The 22,575-nt window shown below is 39.2% G+C and overlaps 1 long non-coding RNA gene across 3 annotated transcripts in view; it reads left to right on the plus strand.

The window, feature by feature from the left end:
- The window catches only part of LOC128084393 (uncharacterized), a 51,978-nt gene extending 40,043 nt beyond the window's left edge, over positions 1–11,935 (plus strand). For 2 of the 3 annotated variants that reach the window (XR_008208506.1, XR_008208507.1), the window contains 2 exons: positions 2,670–2,757; positions 4,235–4,621. This is a non-coding gene — a long non-coding RNA (uncharacterized LOC128084393). Of the gene's footprint in view, positions 1–2,669; positions 2,758–4,234; positions 4,622–8,287 lie in introns of those variants that run through there. The other variant, XR_008208508.1, reaches the window with a different exon arrangement.
- Positions 11,936–22,575: the final 10,640 nt, after the last annotated feature.

Below are 22,575 nucleotides of genomic sequence, written 5' to 3' on the forward strand. Positions count from 1 at the left end.
GTTACGTTCTGCTTTTCCTCTGTGCCTGATGGTGAGTCAAACCCAGAAGTTAATTTGATGTGGAATAACTGCTCTATTTCTATGTAGTGCAATTACAGTTTCTTAGTAAGATAATTCTTAATATGACCTGCTGCACTGAATCATAGATGTTACTGATCGTTAAGACATACATAGTTTTATTTATGGCCATCTGAAGTGTTGATGTACTCACAGAATTACATGAAATACCATAGCTCTCATGGGAGAGTGAATGACAATTTGAAAACATGACCACCTGAGTTAAAAACAACCACAACAAACACCTAAAGTGAATCAGAATATTTTATTTTTTATCTGTTTTCATTGTATAACAAAGAAATTAGTAGGAAGATTAAAATTATGATCACCATTATTAATTTCCCTAGCTAGTAAATAATGGTCTAGGCAATGAAACAAAAAGGAAATCTAGAAGTCAATTTCTAAAGCAAATATGTGTGAAAGATTTATGTGATGGCTAGGTGCACTTAATATATAGTAGAACAGTGTAAAAACTAAAAAAATCAAACATATATTTACGTGCACTTTTCAAATGAATATCAAGATACATGAAATTAGTGTTTCTAGAAAGTGCACAATGTTAAAAATCCTAAAATGAAGACATAAAAACACAAGTTTCATTTTGAACTATTTGTTGTTGCTGCTGTTTTTTTTCTCATCCACAGTGAGCTGTGGAGGAATAATCTGCTCTACCTGATATGATACATTTGCGCCTTTCTTAGGGAGTTTGACCATTTTATACTTCAAGGGCAACGCATAACAACATCTGTTATATATGCCTATGTTTATTAGGTAATAATGCCATGCTGCCAAATCTGCATTACAATACATGACCTCAGGAACAGGTTTTCCTAGTGTTTGGATAATTCAAATAACACATATAGAGAGAGAGAGATCTGATCATGGACAGATTATAAGCAGGTGACTATTTCCGAATAACTAATTCCCTTAACATTTTGGAAGGATTGCAGGGGCACTTTGTTCTATTTGTTTTCAGTTCTGTCTATTTCTGTCAGCTATAAAGGGATTTATTTTTTCAAAAAAATAGTCCTAGATCTTGCCATTCACAGAAGTGCAATTTAGACATACAAGCTCTGGGAAGACAAGACAGCCCAGCTAGTAAAAGGGGCAGAAGGCATGTCCTGTGAGGAAAGGGTGAGGACACTTGAGCTGTCTAGTTTGAAAAAAAAGGAGGCTAAGAGATGACTTTGCTGCTCTCTGCAACTCCCTGAGGAGGGGAAGTGGAGAAGTCACTTCTCCCAGGGAATCGATGACAGAACAGGTGGGGACTGCACAAAGCTGCACAAGGGGAGATTCAGAACAGATATTAAGAAACCATTTTCTACCATGAGGGTGATCAAACACAGCAACAGGCTTCCGAGAGAGGTGATTGATGCCTATGCTGTCAGTGTTCAAAAGCCATTTGGACAATGCCCTCCAAAACGTGCTTTGCCTTTTAATTATGACTGAGGTGGTCAGATAGTTGGATAAGGCAGTCTTTGTAGGCATCTTCCGACTGAATTACTTAATTCTACCTCCTTTGTAAGTCTTTCAAGTAAAAGAATAGAAAGACCATGTTTAGGAAGAAGAAAAAGAAAAAGAAAAAAAAAAAGAAAACAATAACATAGTTTTTAAAAGGTTTTATAAGGTTTTATGCAAGTTTTTATAGGTTGAATATGGAGTATTTTCTTGGCTTGTAATAAGGTGAATAAGAACCTTCAGCAAGAAATGGAACATGCTGCAAATTCCTGAAACAGAAATCCTTTTAAGTGCCCATCCTTAATGTTTGTTTTGCATGTATACATGACATACAAACATATATAGAGGGAGATGTATATACTGTTTGGATGTGGTGCTCAGGGACATGATTTAGTGGAGGGCTGTTAGAGTTAGGGTAGTTTGGTTAGGTCGTGGTTGGACTTGATGATTCTATAATTCTATAGCTCCTCATCAAACAGAAATGTCAGTTCCTAAGTTTAGCCGATTAGAATGGCAGGCAGGATACCTTTCTGAAGCTCTTTAAAATCAGAAATCAGGCATATCCATGCTTAATATTAGGATCTTAATTTTCTAAGTGCTTTTCAAGCACAGTTAATATACACTGATAGGAGCAACTCAGAGCTTTATAAAGGAAGCCTTCTCTTGCTTTTGAACATCTTGCTAAACGTGTCATTCTTGTAATGAAAGTGCTGTTCACCAGAGGGTGGTGGGCATGGAACAGGCTCCCTAGGGCAGTGGTCAGAGAACCCAAGCTGCTGGAAATCAGGAAGCAGTCAGACAACATTTTAGACAGAGGGTTTGAATTTCAGGTGTTCCTGGTAGACTCAGGAGTTGAACTCTCCGATCCCTGTGGGTCTCCTACAACTCAGAGTCTTGTACAATTATATTTGTCATTTCCATACCATATTTTAAATGGTTAGAATCTTTATTAACCAAGGATAGAAGGCAGAAACAGAAGGAAAGCGGACTCTTCTAAGCACTTTTCATTGAGCGTAGTTAGAAATTTCATTTTGTGTCCTTCTGCATTCTGTTTAAAAAGATAAATTTTATGGATTGTTCTGATTAGCTAAGCAGGTTTTCATTAAATGCCTCAGCTCATAATAGTTATGATTTTTTTTTTCCGTGTTTCACAGGTTTCTTTGATTAGAAATCATATTCCACATTGAAGGAATTCTTATTCCAGTTCTCAGGAAAGCAAGAACTAATTGATTCAAGCAAGAGGTAAGTTGATTCACAATGTTTTGGAAAAACTAAATAGTAGCCTGAAAAAGTCTCAGAATAAGGCCTTCTTGTATCACCTGAAGGCAGTATTTCACAATGTTTGAAAAAATGCCAATGAAATTAAATGAAGTCAAGAATATTGAAGAAAATATTTTTCTGTGGTAGAAAGAAAATGTGTTTGAAAGCAGATAAACTATTTGGACTGAGCTGTTCTCTCAATATGTTAATTGTTAATGTCTGTGAAGAAAATTCCATTGCTTTATTACTGCCAGGTTTACTTACAATGTTACATTTTACTGTGTTCAAATTGCACAATTTTCTGCATGCTTTCATAATATTATCAAAGTTATGTTCACACATTTCATCCCAGAATTCCAATTGCAGTAATATCATTATGAAAGCTCATAGTTTGCCTCTTAGATGTTAAAAAGGACAAATTTTTGCATGTCCCCCTTCCATAACTATTTCATTTAGAAAATATTATGCAGAGTTCCCACTTGGATTTTATAATTCTAGCAGGTGTAGACTTCAGCACGGGGATCATTCACTGGTGATGTACCTACAAAGGCTACATTATCTGTCACAATTAATTATTCCCTTATTGAATCTGTCTGATCACCGCATAAAAGATTTTCCCTAGAGCTGTGACCTTCTCCCTCACATTTTGCTTCTGTCTGACAGCTGGAGTTTGGCTGTAATTTTATTCAAGGTGTTGTTTGTCATCTGAGGCAAAAAATGGTCAGAAGACTTTACTGCTTAGCAGTAATGTATGTTTTCAAAGCTGAGCGCTCTTATGACATGTTTAGGGGATCACGTACACATTTATCAAGCAAACTTCCTTGTTATTGTGCATAATAGTTAGTAGGAAAGTGTAGTGTTTTGATAAGACACTGAAGTTGAAGCAGGAAAAGGTCAAGAAAAACAAACAAACTAACTAACAAAAGTTTAAATACCCTATCTATAATTTGTCATATAGGCGAAGTCTTGGGATCATAGTGGAAAACAGAGAAGTACACTACAAGGAAAACCTAGTATTTTTAAGGCTAGTGTGTTCTCTACTTTAACTTTATAAACAGCACATAGATCTGCTCATCATCATTAGAAGATCCATGGAAAACCATAACAGATTATGCTAATTATAGCAACATTTGCTTGACCTGCAGAAGTAAGGGATAAGTGGGACAAAATGGCTATGGCGTTCAGTGGTTCAGTCTTCCAGCCACTCTCAGCATGAAGTCCCCAGAAAGATGTACCATGATGTTGGAATAGATCTAGCTAAAACAAACGAAAGCCACCTCACTGTCCTTCTCACCTACCTACCTTTTAGTGGCTTTTAGTGGCTCTCTGTCACAATCACAAAGAGCTGATCTAAGCACCTGAGAGTGATCTTACTCTATGCAATTACTTACATGTATAAAAAATTCATTTTTTTAGTAGTAATTAGCACTCACAGCACTGTACTTTTTCTTTGTTCCAGGACTCTACAATGCATTACTAAAGAATCATCTGTTAGATGTGTCCTCAGTAATGCTCCTTGAGATGGAATCTGTTTGAACCTACTAATGTCAACCCTGAAAAAGAAATGTCCTTCCAACACTACAATGTGTACGTATGGATAACCCAAACTAAAAGCAGTTTTTCATAAGGTACTGTCATAGCTTTCATAATTCAGGGCGAAGGTCTAAAAAGCTTGCATCCTTACAAAGTCTTCCTGTAGTTCTACGCCTGTGACTGGGCTGACATTTTCAAACAGTTTTCCCCTTCTTTTTCTCTCCACATTTGATGTGTCTGAAGCTGCAGTAGCCACCATCAGGATGTGTGTAGCAAGCTAGATTTTGACACTTCACAGACACATACCAGAACATTAAAAACAAACAAACAAACAAAAAAAAGCAGCTACTAAAAAGTAAGAAAAAAAATATTTTGCTAACCTACTGAGTTATGGTATTGTGCTATAATGACCAAGATTGTGTATGCATAAAAATATCTAATTAAAATATTAGATAAATACTTCTTTCTTTCTTTTTCCAGCCCGTAAAGGGCATATGAAATCTTGAAATAAAATTCTATATTCTCCTCTAAAGAAAGCATGAATTTTGCTTTCATTTTTCTACAGGAGATTGCATTTAATACATTATATATTATTCAATACATTATGTAATGCCGTATGGATAACTCATCAGACAGTAATTCTTCTATGGTACTTTTCAGTGGTCTCAGCAATAGCTCACAGATTATACCCTACAAAAGAGGAAGAAGGATGCTGACTATCCTAAAAAGTTAATAATCTAAAGATGAACAGAACAAGAATCATTGACCAAATCAGACACACGGAGGGGAATGAAAAAACTGCAGGAATACACTGATAAACACAAAATCCAGCAGTTAGAGAACAGTCTGCAACCTTTTTCCCACAGTCTTCTTCCTAATGTCATAAGAAACTCTTTAGATGATTAATTGAAAACCAGCAGCAAGGGGTCATGAGTTGAAACAAGATGAATGTCCGAAGAATTTGATAGGTTGTGTACTGATAATATTTCATAACATGCCTCCAGATCATGTCCTTCCAGCTGTAAATATGCATTTTAAAAACACCATAATAAACTAGTCGGTTTTCCTGTAGAAGAAAACAGATAATTTGAAAGTAGCTGAGCAAGTGCTGATTAAAATAATCAGCATGCAATTTCTTCTCTCCTGTTAGATCAACAGACAAGCACACAGAAGCTTTGCCATGGCACATTTGAAACTATCTTCAGCTTCTCCACTGCAGTATTAACTGAAAATACATGTTATGATTTTTAAGCTGTAGGAGTAATAAAATCAGCAACAGCACTCAGTATGCTAATAATTCTCAGGTTTTGAGAGCTTCTGTTCTCAATTTCAGACCTTCCGAAAGATGAAGTGTGCTTTTACTTTGCTTTACCGTAAAGATAGATATTGACTCTAAGGGATCATCCTAGGAGGTTATGACTACGTACAAAATGAAAATTCTTTACTCAGTGGAAAAGTAAAAGACAGTATTTTAGGAACATGATGCAATATTGCACAGTATACATTTTCCGATGAGTCTAAATTACATCTGATAGCTCTATCAATGACTTGTCAACTTGATACATGCTCTTTGACTTGCTTAGCAGACCTCAAGAAATGGGCATTTGTACTTAGTTTACAGATGGATTTGTTTTTTTATTTGTTCTGCTGCTTCGTATTCTATAAAATTTCATTGCAAGATCTGCTTATGAAGTTTTCTACTTTTTCTACTTTAAAGCAATATGTTTCAAGCACTTGCAACAACTAGAATGAAGGAGCTGAATGTGTCCCTCTTAGTAAAATCTCAGGAAGGAGATAAGAGAAAAGCAGCTCCAAGTTAACCCGGGGGAGGGGGAATCATGGCACAGATTTCTGCCGTCTGCTAATTTTGGTGCATTTCCATGTTTATTTCCCATTCTGTCTTGTGCAGATTATGAAAGCTTTAGGTTTTGACTTTACTCAGCACTTCAGAACTTTAATGAACATAAGCCAAAATGCCTCAAGTCAGGGACATAATTAGGAATTGGTCTCACAGCCAAAAGAAATCTTAAAAGGCTGCCCTCCTATTGACTTTCTTAAGCATCTGCTCAGAAAATAGTATAATCTGAGCAACCTACTCATTAATGTGGGTACATAAAGATCTTCAACCCACTCATAATTTCTATTCAAAACCACTGAATCAACATTTTAATTATTTCAGTAGCATACACATCACAAGCTTTTCATTCTTGAGGATGGGCAAAAACTACATCAGCCTTCCCGAATACTTCATTGGATTTGAAGTTAGCTGGTAGGAGTTCAAATTGTGCTGGCTGCAAATGGCAGGCAGGCACCTTGGTTGCCCTAGCAACTTAGTCTGATCATAAGCAGAAAGATAGAGGTAATTTTTTTTTTGTACTTTTTATGTTTAAGTTACGATTAATAATATTAATACCTAATATCCTAATTCTTTGTAAGCTTTCTGATTTGCTCCAAATCACGCTGATGTTTTATTTGAAGGCTTCTGGGTGCTGTCCCATAGAAATTCAAAAAATAATCTCCATCCAGCGTGTACCACCTCTGCTTCAGTTCTAAACATCTGCCAAGTAAAAAGCATCCAGTAATTGTCTGCCATTGTAAGAACTAGTGGTATCATGGCAGATCAGTGGCTTTGTGACAGAAACCAATCATGTTCCAAATGACATCAATAGCTAATATAGAAACTATTACAGAGTTCCATTGTCTGTCACGTCTATCTGTTGGTTAAAAAGAAATCAGTTCTGGATCTTCTAGAAGGACTCTTCAATAGAAGACAGAATTAACAATCCGAGAAATAGAAAAATAAGTGTGTGTATGGTTTTTTTGACCCACAATGTTTTAAATGCTTTTTTTGTAGCTGATTCCAATAAATTGCAATTATACACCCATGCACACACACTTGTGAATACAGGTTCGCACAGCTGCATGCGCATGCAGGCACCTGCTGTGACTCATTTCTCCTGAATTAATCCTTGCTTTCATAACTTGCTCTAAAAGGGCTTTAGGTACTTGCACATGCACCTGCTTGTTCATATCCTCGTCTATTGCTGAAAAGATTGTTACAGACTAAGCTACAATGACCTATTTCTCTGGATTTACAAGAAGAAAAAAAAAAAGTGTGTGAGGTTAAAATCACAGACTATTGCTGGAGATGCCTAAACTTTAATATGATTCAAGGCTTATAGATCTACATGAGATCAGGTCTTTCCAGAAATTAGATTGATTTCAGCTATGGAGTAGGATCACAAACTGATTTTTTTCTGACCAGAGATACGATGGTCTTGGGTGGTAGTGGTTTTCTTCTTTTTAGCAAATACTAATAAGAAAATTGTTGTAATAGATGAGAAAAGGTCATTGGTTAAACTGATTTTTTCTCCCTTCAAGAAGCTGCTGTTTCTCAGGCACGAGGAAACTTACCTAGTTAGCAGAGTTGATGGAGTCAGCCAGTCTTGGTTCTAGTGGCATTTTATCACGTTGATATTGGTCTGCATTACTGTGGCTGATTACAAATGGGCTGTTTCAGAATAACTCAGTTGAAGCACTTCCAGCTAGTGTCAGTGGCAATTCTTCTTTTGGGCATCCAGAAATCTGTATGGTTCCCCAAGGAACTATGCTGGCCCAAATGTTTCTGAAGTTACTGTAGGTTGCTTCTTGAATTGGCTCTATTAGAGGCTTAGTGTATGACTGTTAGAAAGTTGATCTCTAACTATATATCTTATGTTCTTTAACAATTGTAGGAGATCATAGACCTAGCCTTTATAGTAGAAAAATCCCGCAAGAGCTCTTCATAAGACTGATGTTTTGAATTACAAGCTCTCCAGCAGATAGATTATATCTTTCTCTGATTTCAACACTGTTTCCTGTTTCTCACTAAGTCGTTTTCTCTTTTCTTTGCCTTATCTAAAGTCAATGCATCTCATATCAGAGCTTTCCCTGTTTAGCCCATGATCTCATGTGTTTCATCACGGTTTTCTATTCGCAGTCAGTGTCTGTGTGACCTGTGAGTGTCTCTCTGCTTCCCCTCCTTACAGATCAATCTGTCTCAGCGGAATTAATGCCAGACACCTCAGGTACCATTCTATTTCTGTCTAACCCTTTCCCCTTCTCTGTAATGAGTGAGGTATTCCTGATCAAATCCTATCAAATGCCAGATACCTTTCTCATAACACAACGATTCAGTTAATCATAGAAATAATTAGAATCACGTACCAGTATTAAAAGTTACCTTTCTTTACATAGCAATTTCTGAATAATTATTGTCAAAATCTTCCAAAATTTATTCCAAGTGAAAACATATAGTGTGAAATTCTGCAGAAAATAATTACTTTATAATTGAAATAATATTATATTTTCATTCTTACATACCACAGTTGAACAACCTTACAAAATAGGTAATGTTATAGACCATAGATAAGATAAACAATATGTGCTGCTGTATTTCTAGCCTGTGATTTTCATAACTCCTCTAATGTAGTAAAAAAAGGAAACATGGATCAGGCAGTTATCATGCACTGAAAGGAAATTGCTTACAGAGCCTTGGAAATGAGATGTCAAGCCTTTTTTCTTGTTTTGACTGATTTTAAGTTTTATTGTATATATATTTTGAATTTTTAGTATCATTTGTGAAATATATACTTGTTAAAATTCTAAAAATAGAATCAGAAGAAGATTTCTTGAAAACCCAATAATGAAAATAAATGTTTTTGCAATGACTTGCTTGCTTAAAATTTTCTGGTGTTATAATTAATAAAAGATTTATATGAGTATTTCAGTAAATCAACATCTAGATGCTAATATTGGTATGGTTCGAATGTGTCTCTAATTCATATCTCCACAAATACTAATGTTTCAATCTTAGAGCAAAATTCCATTATTGAAAGAGGCGGGTTCTCTTATTATCCACATATAAAATTCAGATGAAAATTCTAGAAAAAAGAGGTAATAAAAACTTCTCTGAAAAAAAAATTGTCATTAAAAGTGGTATCTATCCAACTCCACTGTCATACTATTAGAAGAAAAAGCATTCTCACGAATCTTAGTGCTCTTTGTCATGTAGTACTTGGTTATATTTCTTTAGACAGATGTTAAATGTAGTGCTGCAAAAGCAAAAGGTAGCATTTGCCAAATATGCAGCAGGAAAGAAGCAGGAAATAAAACCCTTCAACTCTTTTCAAGATAATAAATTATCAAGAACAGTGAAGCAATAAGAGCTTGCAGAGAAATGAATCTTTATGAGAGGCAGGAAAAAAAATGCACACAAGATTGAAAAAGGAAAAAGAAACTTTGGAAAGTTTCAGTGTTTGAGAAAAAGTGTTTAAGAGCTGTTATCCTGGTAACTATATAAAAGTTAGGCATATTGTATTAAGCTATTTGCTTAGTCACTGGAGATAGGAGCAACTCCTGAATAGCATCTCAGATGTGTAAGTTCATCTGCAAGTACCTAATGCTCTTGTAAAGGGAGCTATGAGTGCAAGGATAAATTCAGGAGAAAAATGTCACACAGTAGTGCATTAGTAAGAGACAACAAACAGATGCTTGAAAACTGGTACAAAGATGAACCTTAAACTATAATGTGAAAAAAGATCACGGTTAACTTAAATGCTCCCCATTTCAGGACTGCTATGCTGCCACTAATGAAACAAGCAAGTTAAAAATCTTCTAAATATACATTACCATATATGTTCAGAAGGGGAAACTCAGCTATTCTTTGTGAAAAGGCCTGAAATGCTGAACATTCAGCCAAATTTTAAAACAGTGTCGCTCCGGGATATATACACAGATGATGCAAGCTGCATAATGATATCAAGCAGACGCAGAGGTGAGTCTGAATGAAGCATTCCTTGTACAGCTCTCCTGCCTTTGCTTTGCATGTCACAGTTGAGGAGGCCAGCATATATCCTCTCTATATGTGATGTGATAAAATCAATCACTCAAATAAAGGGCGCAGCCACTCACTCTTGCCCCCACGCAGTGAACAACAGGGAAATGTATGGGTGGAGTTTCACAGGTAAAGCAAAACCTGCGCACAGAAGGAAATCAAAATAAGAAATCCGTTCTGTGCTTCCCATCAGCAGGCAGAAGTTCAGCCATTTTGAGCAAAGCAGTGCTTACCTGGTAAGACAGATGCCAAATCCAAATTCAAAACATGGCACCACACAAGAAACCATGGAGAAAATTAACTGTCCTAACAAAAAATAAGTGGTACACGGTGGAAAATGAAGGCAATTTGAACATTGTTTATATTAAGTTTGATTTGGTAATATGACAGAAGTTGTAACAACCTGTAGCACATTCCTGGAGGAAGGACTAAGGTGGTAGGTCTTCTGTCTGAAAGCACTTTTTACTTCATATTGGCGCTATGTTTTCCAGAGCTTCATTTGTTCTCCTATGTTGTGGGGAAACAGGGTCTTAAATGAGATATTTAATTTTTACCTAACATCAGCAAAAGTTTGAGGTCAAGTCCTCTAAAAGAAGTAAGACTCTATCTTGAGGTAAAACATTTTTTCCAGAACTGATTTTTTCTGTCCTGTATTTCCACCATACTTTTCTACTCAAAGTTATTTTTTTCTATCTTTGCTATCTCCTACTAAGCATAGAAAGACCTGCCTTATCTCTAGCTTAGTCCACTGTGGGAACATAAGGTAGTTCAGGTTTTTTTTTTGAAAGTGACATTATTTTGAATAGCCTCGCTTTTAAACACCGAAAGATATTTTCTTCAAATAGCCTTGCAGCAACAAAGGAACATCTCTATCACTATTGCATTCTGCTTAAATTGTTCTTCAAATATGGTATTAAAATCATCTCTGGGTTTGACTACTTAATATACCATTTCTAGCCTTCAGTAATAGCTAGCTGGCTTTCATCATGTCATGCTTTTCTCATTTTTAGACTATTTCTCATATGGTGTAGTCACTCAGAACACCAAGAGAAATTATCAACCTCTTATTATAGCCTTTGTAACTGTTTTAATTTTCATTCTAATGCAGAATTAATTATTTGAACACAAATATCCAAATAGCTGTCATTACTTCTAATTCATTTATTTTCAATAAATAAATACATGGGAGCTGGGGAGGGAGGGGGGAGGAATTTATGCCCTTGAGGGTAGTAATAGTTTTGAAAGTCTCAAGACACTATAAAGTGAAAAATATAAAGCAGATGCTCAAGCTTTATACCGTTCGCGTGTATTCAAATATCTCACTTTTCTTTTTCTAAAAAATTATTGTCCGTATGTTTTTACACATTTCTTTCTTTTGAAAAACAAAATGTTTTTGTCATTGATCCTTGTGGTTTTCTATTCTTCATCATTGAAAACTGTCATAGTCACCTTCAAATATGGGCTCTGATGATAAAGGTCTGTCTGGGAAACAAATCCTATTAAATACATGACAAAAATAATTTAATTCAATCTTAAGGAAGAGAGATGAGGAAGGTAATTTCAAAGCTCATTTCAAAGATGTGGTACCATGTAAATAATTATATATCTTCCTCTGGTAACCGAAGACTATCACTGTGATCACACTGCTAACTCTAATTCTGATATTGTGTTTCCTCATGCACGGTTATGAAATGTAACAAAATCAAATTGTAAGTAGCTGTTAATTAGAATATTTTTCAGACTCTATTGGATAATATTCTATCTATCCACTTGATAATAAAAAAATAGATTTTAACATCCTTTTGTTTGTTTGTTTGTTTCTATTATGTATATAGAGATGCTGTTACTGCAAAAGCATCCCAAGCTGATGTCTTGGCAAGGACTCTTTGAATGATACTGGAGAACTGTTCTTTGGTTGAGATACTTGTTGATGCTCTCTTCCCATGACATTTGCTCTCCACATGACCCATCTTTCCTCTATATTCAGAACCACATTGCTTCTCTCTGCTTCCTTCTTGATCCTTTTGCAAGACCCTTCTCAGTGCTGTGACTCTCCATTTAGCTGTCCATATGTCTGGCCTCTAAACAAGGTCTCGCTTTTCGCTTTTTATATTGCGGTATATTCATTTTCTACCACACATTGGATTGCTTTGAACCACAAGACTACTTTTTGTCTTTAAGCAAGTCCTACCCTTTTGTCTGTGGCTTCAATAATTGCTCATCTCATCCCTTGTATTTAACATTGTCTTCAAACCAAACGCAGTATAGACTGTGCTTAAGGCACATACACAAATTCTCAGAGCACAGGTCATTTCTAACTAAAATACAGCAGAAGCGATGATCTGAATTTCACTACATAAATGTGATTACCACAGGAATTTGCGTTGGCATCTTTTTCTATCTGAAAGGTCTGGATTCTCCACCGATTCTTTAAAATTTGTGTAACTGAAAAGAAAACCCAACCTAAAATCAACAACTATCTTTTAATGCATAAGCTTCACATCACAAGTTGGATATTACATTCCTTTCAAAAATAGCATCCATTTAGTATTCCGGGTGGCATAAACAAGCAGTACAACTATTGAATGCTGGATGTAGCTAATACGTATATATTCATGCAGCATTAAAAAAAAGCGGTTAATATTTTTGCAATATTGTCTTAGTCAGAGAAAAGAACATTAAATGCAGTCCTTTGTAGGCTAGTGTGTGAGTTTGCACCGTAAAATTCACAGGTTCAGGTGTCATAAGTAAAGTGTCACATTTCAGAAAGAGTGACAGCTCTAACACAAGCGGAGGTCAACTTACACTTTTCACATACTCACACAGACCGTGGGATCGTGGACTTTGCTGACTGAAAATCAGAAGTATAAACTAACGCGTATCAAGTGTATAGCTGCATCCTTAGGTCCGAACTACTTTCCAGACTTGCCTCAAATAGGTAAAATAATTTACATATCCACTCTTACCACTTCATTTAAACCTCCGAAAATGCAATGAGCTAGTATGTTTCCTCTGAAAGCTGTTTATATGAGATACTTTTTGTGTTGGCAGCTATTTTAGAGGAGGGAAAGCTTTCTTAATTGCTAACCACTTATTATTAGAATAAAACTGGATACATTTCACGAATGCATTCTCCCTTTCTGTGTACGTAAAATTTTAAGCACGGAGTTGTTTTCCAGAACACAAGATGTAGCTTGGTAACTGATTTAACGTACTTTAATAGCTGGTTCGTAACTAATGCTTGTATCATACAAATTGTCAGACTAGAAATGGCTGCCAGTGATTCCTGTCAGACTTAAATAGTTTCCTTGCCTATTCAGCCATGTCTCAATTAATAAATCCCATTTCTACGAGTTATAAAAAGAATATGCTTTGTTGTTTTTCTTTCATGTCAGTACGGAGTTCAAAACAGTAAGGGCTCAATTTGAAATGGTTCTCTGTATATACAGTGTCACATTTCATGCAGAAAATCTGCATTGGTTGCGATTGACCCACAGTCTGCTCGGAATGAAAAGGAAATAATCAATCAGAAAACTAATTCTCACATCTACAATAAAGAAAGCTCTTCACATACATTCAAAGTGGATAAGCTCCACCTGTTTACTCAATAAGATGCCCTAGATTTAAGCGGTACTTAAAACTCATGAATCTCATCTGAACATCAGCTGCCAAGAAATGCCCCACCCAAATGAAAATTTTGCTTATTTAACAAAGGAGAATGTACATATGTGGAGGAAATCATTCAATTTTATGATTTTCTTCACTTACAAAGCACTCATAAATATGAACTGGATCCTGAATGATGCTGAGCATCTGGCCCTGGTCCAGAAAAGCACTTCAGTGCATTTTTAAGTATGAAAATAATCATGGGGTTTAACTGGCAGATATTCTAGCTGTCTATGTACTTTCATGGATTGGTGAGGCTGGGCAGGAAGGATGGAGAAGAAGGAGAAATAAAATTTTGCATTCATGCTAGGTAGTGCCTGCTGAAAGAATTTGCTGTTGGATTTGTGGAAAACTGAATATTTCCACAGTCTGGCAGACCACTGCTTTGCCAAAACAGTCGCCTTTGTCTTTCTTTCAGCAGTGGAACTCTAGCCTGTAGCTGTGATCTGATGCATGTTTTCAGGTACAACGACAAATAGTGTAAATCTGGGTGCTTCTGGGAACAATTTAGGAATGTAGTGCAACATAGTGATTACACGATGTACACAATACAACCAAAGTAATACTGGGTCTGATTCCCCAAGAATCACATTTCACATTTCAGCGAGAATCCATGGCAGTTGCATAGTCCCTTTCATGCAGTAAGGAATTTATGCAGAGCAGCCTGTCCAGGTTAAGACCACTACCACTGTTTAATAAGCAGTTTGATGAAAATACTTAGGTGCATAGATGAGCACAAATCTGAAGAAGTCCATCCATTGCAGGACGAGGGATGCATCTTTTTGCCAGTGGAGGATGTGATCCACACTACCCATGTGTTGGTTTGGTAGGCTTTGATCTGGTGAAAGATTATGAGAATGGCTTCACTGGTCCAGGCTGAGAGTCAGTCTCAACCAGCATTCTTTCTCCCAAAATGAAGCTAAGCAGGTGTCTAAGGAAGATTAGGAACAAGGCAAATATATTTATCTGCAGTAACATCTAAATCTCAAAGTACTCAAATAAAATAATTCCAAGCGTAGCATGGTAGGTCTGTTTAGCATCTCATATTATTTGAACCATTCAAGCTTTTCTGAACTTTGTCCCCAAGTCCCTCTTAACTTCTTAAATCCAAAACATATTCTAACAAAAATCTGTTGCAATGAAATGACTCTTTCATGTTTACAACCTGACCCCTATTGACTGGCAGTTTTATGAATCTATCTGAATCTTGTAAGGGTCACTCTGGCAAAGACGTGAAGATTTCATCTCACTCCACTCTGTTCATGCCAAAAATCTCTTTTTTTTTTTGAGCTTCTCTTTCATAATCTCTGTACATGCTCTTTTTCCAGGGCATCATGCTGCTTCTGATCACCTCACTCTCACTACAATAACCTTTGTTTTTCAGTGGAGAAGGAGGGAATAAGGATATTGATGGTAAATACTTTAGTTGACCAGAATTTTGAAGAGCTTTTCATTTGAATTGCCATACTTTGCCCAAATTTGTATATGATGATGAATTTTTATTGGCTGATGATGCCAAAGCTTGTTACTGAAGCCTATATATCCCAATAGTTTGAATCCTTCGTCTTCTCTCATTTAATCAATGTTATGGAAGCGTTGCATTAATTGTACTGCATAGTAACTAATCTAATAGATTTCACTGAGAATTATATAGATATTGTAGTTAACCCTTTCTATTATGTTTGTACAAAACTTCAACAGAAGTTTTCAACAGAAATCATGCCTTGGTAGAATATGAATTACTTCGATTAGCTTCTGTGAAAGCTTCAGTTAAAATAAAAGGAGTGTGCAAAGAATATCATAGCTGTCATCCACCTGGACAAAGCAACTTTTATCTCAGACTAGGTATCTACAAAATATTCCTCTGATTCATACTTAAACTGTTCAGAGTCTTCATTGGAAGCAACATTTATAAGGGTGACACATTTTAGTTTCCCACTTCTTCTAAACAAAATATTAGGCCATAAAAAAATCTAAATAAAAACTATCCACATATCCACATTAATGTAAGATATGTTGACTTTTTAGTCCCCTGCCACGGAATTAACATAAGCATAGTATAATATGAGCAACTACCAGCATTCAGAGCAAGTACTGTGCTCCTTACAAGATAAAGACTAACCCTACCCTACTAGCTCCTGCAGTTCTTTAACTTAAGGAAGAGATAAATTAAGATGACCTTAACTGAATTTTGTACACAGTAAGGTTCTCATCGAATTCCTAGAATAGACATTAAATATTTTCATTAACAATTTGCCTAAACTTAATCTACATCCTTCTAATATGTGTTACTACCATTGCTTTTCACTTTTTCTGCAGACCAACATTTCTGTCATTATATTCCCTATCTTCAATTTAGGTTGTGTTTTCATTATTGCTAGTTTCTTCTTTGTACCCATATTATCTTTTGTTCCATCTGTGGAATCTTAAGTACGGTATTTCTTGAAATCATTAGCTACAAGTTCTGGATTTAACTGGTCACTGTTCTCTTAACATAATGAGAGTTTTGCACCGTCCCATGTTTTCCTTGAGAATCTCAAGCATAATTGCTGCCATTAGATATTCTGAATATGAAGACTTCAAATGGTCTTTAAAGGGCATGTTCGCTATGTAAAGAACCTGTAGTTTAGCTGGATATAACCACAAGATCAGTATTCAGTTCCTTGACAGTACTCTTGACAGATGGCATTAGATGACCTCTGAATGAATCCAGGACAAGTTTTGGTTTTCTTTTCCTTAAGCACGCATTTTGTCTCCTGATGCAAATGATTTTCGGGCGATCCTTGATTAGCTCTATAAACATCCATCCTCCGTTTTGCCACCTCACAATTATTTCAGTAGGCAGCTATTCTTTCAGCATTTCTTTATGCTTCAGTATCACATACGGAGGCAATATTATACCATCTGTTAAAATCGCCAGCATTTCTATACAGAGCATTTTTTCATCTACCAGAAATTTAATGCTGGTAAATTTTGGACATAATTTTTCAATGCCTCAAAGGAGCAAATCCAGACAAAGAAGCTGTCGTTTGACAGAACCAATAACTGGTAGAGAGAGATTATAGCAAACTGAAGTTCTTTGCTGTATGGGAACTGCTGAGTCACAGCCTGAACTTCTGATTGATCACCTGAGGCGAGCATGGAGTCAGCCAGAGGAGCACAGGTGAAGGCAATTCAGCTGTGCTGCAGGAAGGGGTGGAGCCTGGCTGCAACTCTCTAGACCTATTTAAGAGCTGGCTACCAGTAGAGAAGGATCTCTTCTGGGGATCTGCTGTGCTGGTGTTTAGTGAGTGAGCCCAGGCTAGGGGTAAGCTTTCTATTTACTCTGTTTTGTTATCGTAGCCTGCTCTGCCTAAGTCTCTTGTTTATTTTGTGATTATAGCATCCCAGTATTCTTTGTTTATACATTTGGTGAGCCAGACAGGCCAAATATACTAAAACTGATATCATGTCTTTTCTTTGGAATTTCTATAAATGGTTCAAGGGGGAGAACAATACTCCTCAAGAGAAAGAGATTCCAGGGCAGATCCCAGGATCTGGGAGAAACAGAACGCCTGCGGACTAGGTGCAGCATTCGGATGTTGGAAGAAGCAGAGGTCCTGCCAGTAAGTACAAGCAAAATGCCGCCTACTTGAGCTCCTCAATCGGGACCCATAAGGGTCTCCTGAAAACAAATGTTTAATGACTTAATTTGGGCTGGGGTGCAATTTGCTAAGATTGACCACCAGCCCAACCATGTCCTTTTCCAGCTCTGGAGACAACTGAAGGACAATCAAAAATTCCAGAACTGCCATAAGAAATGAAGGGTAAGGGTTATGACGAGAGTACCAAAAGCAACATGGAACCTAGAAGATTTTTGTTGTTCCAAATAGAAAGAAAAACAAAGCTGCCTCAGGTGTCTCGGGGCACAATGCCTGAGCCACCGGAAGCAAAAGAATTGGCCCTAGCAAAATTCATGGTGTGACAAGGGATGTTAGTCCCCCCTAGGGCTTCCCGACGGGACTGGAGGCCCTATGTAGAGTTAATGACTTATTGGTCCCGAAAAAATATTCAGAGAGTTATGGCGTTGGTGGGCCCCGGAGCAGAAACATCAATTATCTACAGAGATCTGAGGAAATTTGATGGGAACAGAGTGATGATTGGTGGTTTTATGGGACTGATTATTCCTGTCACCCGAACGTGGTTAGAATTGGGGGTTGGGTGTCTCCCACCCTGGGAGTACAAGGTATCTCTTGCTCCAGTCCAAGAATACATCCTGGGTGTAGATATTCTATGGTGACAGTTACTGGCTGCCTATTTGGCATTACAGGCAGTAGAGCCAGTAACTCAGAAAGCTGCAGTTATAGTCAAGACCACTCTGCCAATTCAGGAGTGGGTGAAAGATCTGACCCACCTTCCTAAGACAGGGGTGGCCCAAGCACAAACAGTGGCACAGTGGGTCGCCTATCTCAGCCAAAGGAGTAGTCTGTCTTCATCACCCTTGAAAGAAGAACTCCAGAAGATCCTAGGCCCGGTGACGTATCACCGTGATGCACCAAAAGAAATACTGGTCGCTCCACCAGAGAAGAGTCCCGTTCAGAAGGGAGAATATCCTATCCCTGAAAATGCCTGGTACAAAGATGGGTCCAGCAAGGGCAACCCGAGGAAGGCGAAAGCCCAACTTGAGCTCAGGTTGGGCTCTGCAGTATAAGACAATAAAAAAAATCCTTCTATAAATGTATCAACGGGAGAAGAAGAAACAAAAGTAATTGTCATCCTCTACTTGATGCAGCAGGGAATGTGGTCACCAAAGACAAGGAGAAGGCTGAGGTCCTCCGTGCCTTCCTTACATCTGCCTTTAACAGCCAGATCAGTTAGCCTCGGGGCTTTTTATGCCCCGATCTGGAAGTCTGGGACACTGCACAGAACACAGCAATTCCGGTGGAGACAGTCAGAGAGCTCCTCCTCCATCCGCACTGCCACAAGTCCATGGACCGGACGGGCTGCACCCTCGGGTGCTGAGGGAGCTTGGCAGGGGTGATTGCTGAGCCCCTCTCAGCCATCTATCAATGCTCCTGGTTAATTGGTGAGGTCCCAGAGGATTGGAGGCTTGCTGATGTGGCTCCCATCTTCACGAAGAGGCGTAAAGAGGATCCGGGGAGCTATAGGCCTGTCAGCCCTACCTCAGTACCAGGGAAGGTTATGGAGCAAATCATCTTGGATGAGATTGCACGGCATATACGCAGTGTCCAGGGCAGCACGGGTTCGTGAAAGGCAGGTCGTGCTTGACCAACCTCATCTCCTCCTATGAGTGGATGACTAGCCCGGTAGATGAGGGAAGGGCTGTTGATGTAGTCTTCCTAGACTTCAGCAAAACCTTTGAACATGGTCTCTCACAGTGTCCTTCTGCAGAAACTGGCTGCCTGTGGTCCGAACGCTTCTTTGGGTAAGGAACTGGCGACGGGGCCGTGCCCAGTGGGTGGTGGTGAATGGAGGGAAGTCCAGCTGGCGACCCATTTCAAGTGGTGTCCCCCAGGGGTGGGTAGTGGGGCCCATCCTGTTGATATCTTTATTGATGACCTGGATGAGGGGATTGAGCGTACCCTCAGTAAGTTTGCAGATGACACCAAGCTGGGAGGTGCTGTAATCTGCCTGAGGGTAGGGCTGCCCTTCAGAGGGATTTAGACAGGCTGGACCGCTGGGCTGAGGTGAATGGGGGATGTGGTTTCACAAGGCCGAGCGTACGCGTGCCTAGGCTGGGTCAGAGGAGGTTTAGATCAGACGTAAGGAAGAACTTGTTCTCTCAGATGGTAGTCAGGCATTGGAATGGCTGCCCAGGGAGGAGGTGGAGCGGCCGTCCCTGGCAGTGTTCAAGAGGCGTCTGGATGAGGAGCTGCGTGCTGTGGTTTAGTGCTTGCGGTGGCAATGGTGATGAGGAGACAGTTGGACTAGATGATCTTCTCGGTGGTTTCCAACCTTGTGTTTCTCTGATTCTAGGAACATTGTAACAGTGTACTTCAGGCTGCCCTGAAGACAGACTCCCAGTCTCTGCAGGGGTGGACCAAAAGCCTGCATGAAACCCTGTGGGACCTGAATGAAAGACCTCGAGACGGCAGACCCAGCGCCCTGAGAATGTTGCAGACGACACGGGCCACCCCGCTTAGGATTCAAATTACAGGCACTGATCATCAGGTAAGACCCCAGATTGGTAACGAAAACAATCTTCTGCTCCCCGCCCCTGAGAATTTAGAGCCGGGTACCCATAAATTGAAATGGCCCTGGCAGGTGCAGGTGGGACCCAAGTGGTGTGGCCTACTTGCACCTCGGGGGCGACTGTTGGAGGTGGGAGGCTCAGTAGTCCCTCCAGTAATAGGTACATGGCCTGCTGATATTGTGGTCAACACTCCGATCTTTATTGCTAAAGGGACCCCCATCGTGTCCCTGTGGCAGATCAGGACACCTCCTTTGGTGCCTGATATCGTTACGCAGCCGCAGGCATCTGGCCAGCAGGTGTGGTACAGGCGGCCAGGACGTGCCCCAGTACAGGCAGAAGTGTTGACCCCGGATAGAAATACGGCCTGTATCTTGCCCTGGAGAGCAGACCTTCCCCTCCTGGTACCTCTGAAACATCTGTATTACTCCCCGTGAGTCTGTGAGCCTTCAGGATCGCCGGAAGGAACAAAATGCCATCAAGTGTTCCAGCGTTGCACGTGATCTGACAGCAACACCCGGTGACGGTCTGCACGGGACTGAGGGAACATAGAACGGACCTGCACCTCGGGACCTCATGCCTCCAGTCCCGTCATCGAGCACTGGCCCATAGAAGAATATGGACATTCGCTGATCATGACTCATCTTGAATTGTACCAACACACGTCGCGATAAAAACAGTGTAAGTATCACGACACAGTGGATCTGTGTATTAGGGGAAAGCTTACCCTTTAGTTAACCTGATCAATGGTTCATGCCGTGAGGGGGTGGAGTATATGGGAACTGCTGAGTTCCCATTGCGGTGTTAAGTATCTACGATACTGTCCACAATAGGGCCAGGGCCAAATCACTGGACTCGTGCACCAATGTGGTGAACAGCAAAATGGCATTTATTACAAGTGAACTCCAGGTTATAGACCCTACATGCTTCCTTTATGCCCCCAGACATGTCACAGAGCAGGGGAGGTTCTACCGCAGCACATTCCGACATCGCGTAGTCAAGGTCTACTCCTGACGCATCACATTTGGATTTTGATGCTAGAAGCCTAATACAATATGTGCAACACTGAGTCGTGGCCTGAATCTCTGATGGATCACCTGAGGCGAGCATGGAGTCAGCCAGAGGAGCACAGCTGAAGGCAATTCTCCTGCCCTGCAGGAAGGGGTGGAACCTGGCTGCACCCCTCCTAGACCTTTTTAAGAGCTGGCTACCAGTGGGGAAGGATCTCTTCTGGGGATCTGCTGTGCTGGTGTTTTGTGAGTGAGCCCAGGATAGAGGTAAGCCTTCCATTTACTCTGTTTTGTTATCATAGTCTGCTCTGCCTAAGTCTCTTGTTTATTTTGTGATTATAACATCCCGATATTTTGTGGTTATACGTTTGCCGTAGCCAAAAAATTATGGTGTGTCATTTGTGCTCATGAACTCTGACCGGTCTTGAATTCTTGTTGTGAATTATCTTGTATTTGTGCTGTTTTTTGAGTTTCTATTTAGTCACTTCCATGCTTTGGGATTTCTGCCTCTTCTTTATGTATGCACTTAAGCCACATTTTGTTCTTCTGCTCCATGGCAGTTTCCTTCTCTGAGTTCAACCGTGCACCAATGTAGTGCATAAAACTTTATAGTTTGACTGCTTCAGTGTCCTCACATTTTCTTCAATTTGTTATATTTCTTGCAAGTCATCTTATTGGTAGTCATTTCTGCACCTGGTACCACCATGAGTTAAAATTTTGCTTCCTACCTTTTAGTACATCTGCTTTTGCAATCATACCTCTCATGTAGAGTGCAGGTGCTATTTCACAGTTCACTTAAGAGATTTAGGGATTTTCATAACTCTGCCAGTAATGTTAGCGGGAATCTACTGGGATTATAGCATCCCAGTATTCTTTGTTTATACATTTGGTGAGCCAGACAGGCCAAATATACTAAAACTGATATCATGTCTTTTCTTTGGAATTTCTATAGATGATTCAAGGGGGAGAACAATACTCCTCAAGAGAAAGAGATTCCAGGGCAGATCCCAGGATCTGGGAGAAACAGAACACCTGCGGACTAGGTGCAGCATTCGGATGTTGGAAGAAGCAGAGGTCCTGCCAGTAAGTACAAGCAAAATGCCGCCTACTTGAGCTCCTCAATTGGGACCCATAAGGGTCTCCTGAAAACAAATGTTTAATGACTTAATTTGGGCTGGGGTCCAATTTGCTAAGATTGACCACCAGCCCAACCATGTCCTTTTCCAGCTCTGGAGACAACTGAAGGACAATCAAAAATTCCAGAACTGCCATAAGAAATGAAGGGTAAGGGTTATGACGAGAGTACCAACAGCAACATGGAACCTAGAAGATTTTTGTTGTTCCAAGTAGAAAGAAAAACAAAGCTGCCTCAGGTGTCTCGGGGCACAATGCCTGAGCCACCGGAAGCAAAAGAATTGGCCCTAGCAAAATTCATGGTGTGACAAGGGATGTTAGTCCCCCCTAGGGCTTCCCGACGGGACTGGAGGCCCTATGTAGAGTTAATGACTTATTGGTCCCGAAAAAAT

This window comes from Tympanuchus pallidicinctus, unplaced genomic scaffold (genome assembly GCF_026119805.1).
Source record: "Tympanuchus pallidicinctus isolate F22 unplaced genomic scaffold, pur_lepc_1.0 scaffold26, whole genome shotgun sequence".
NCBI lineage: Eukaryota > Metazoa > Chordata > Aves > Galliformes > Phasianidae > Tympanuchus > Tympanuchus pallidicinctus.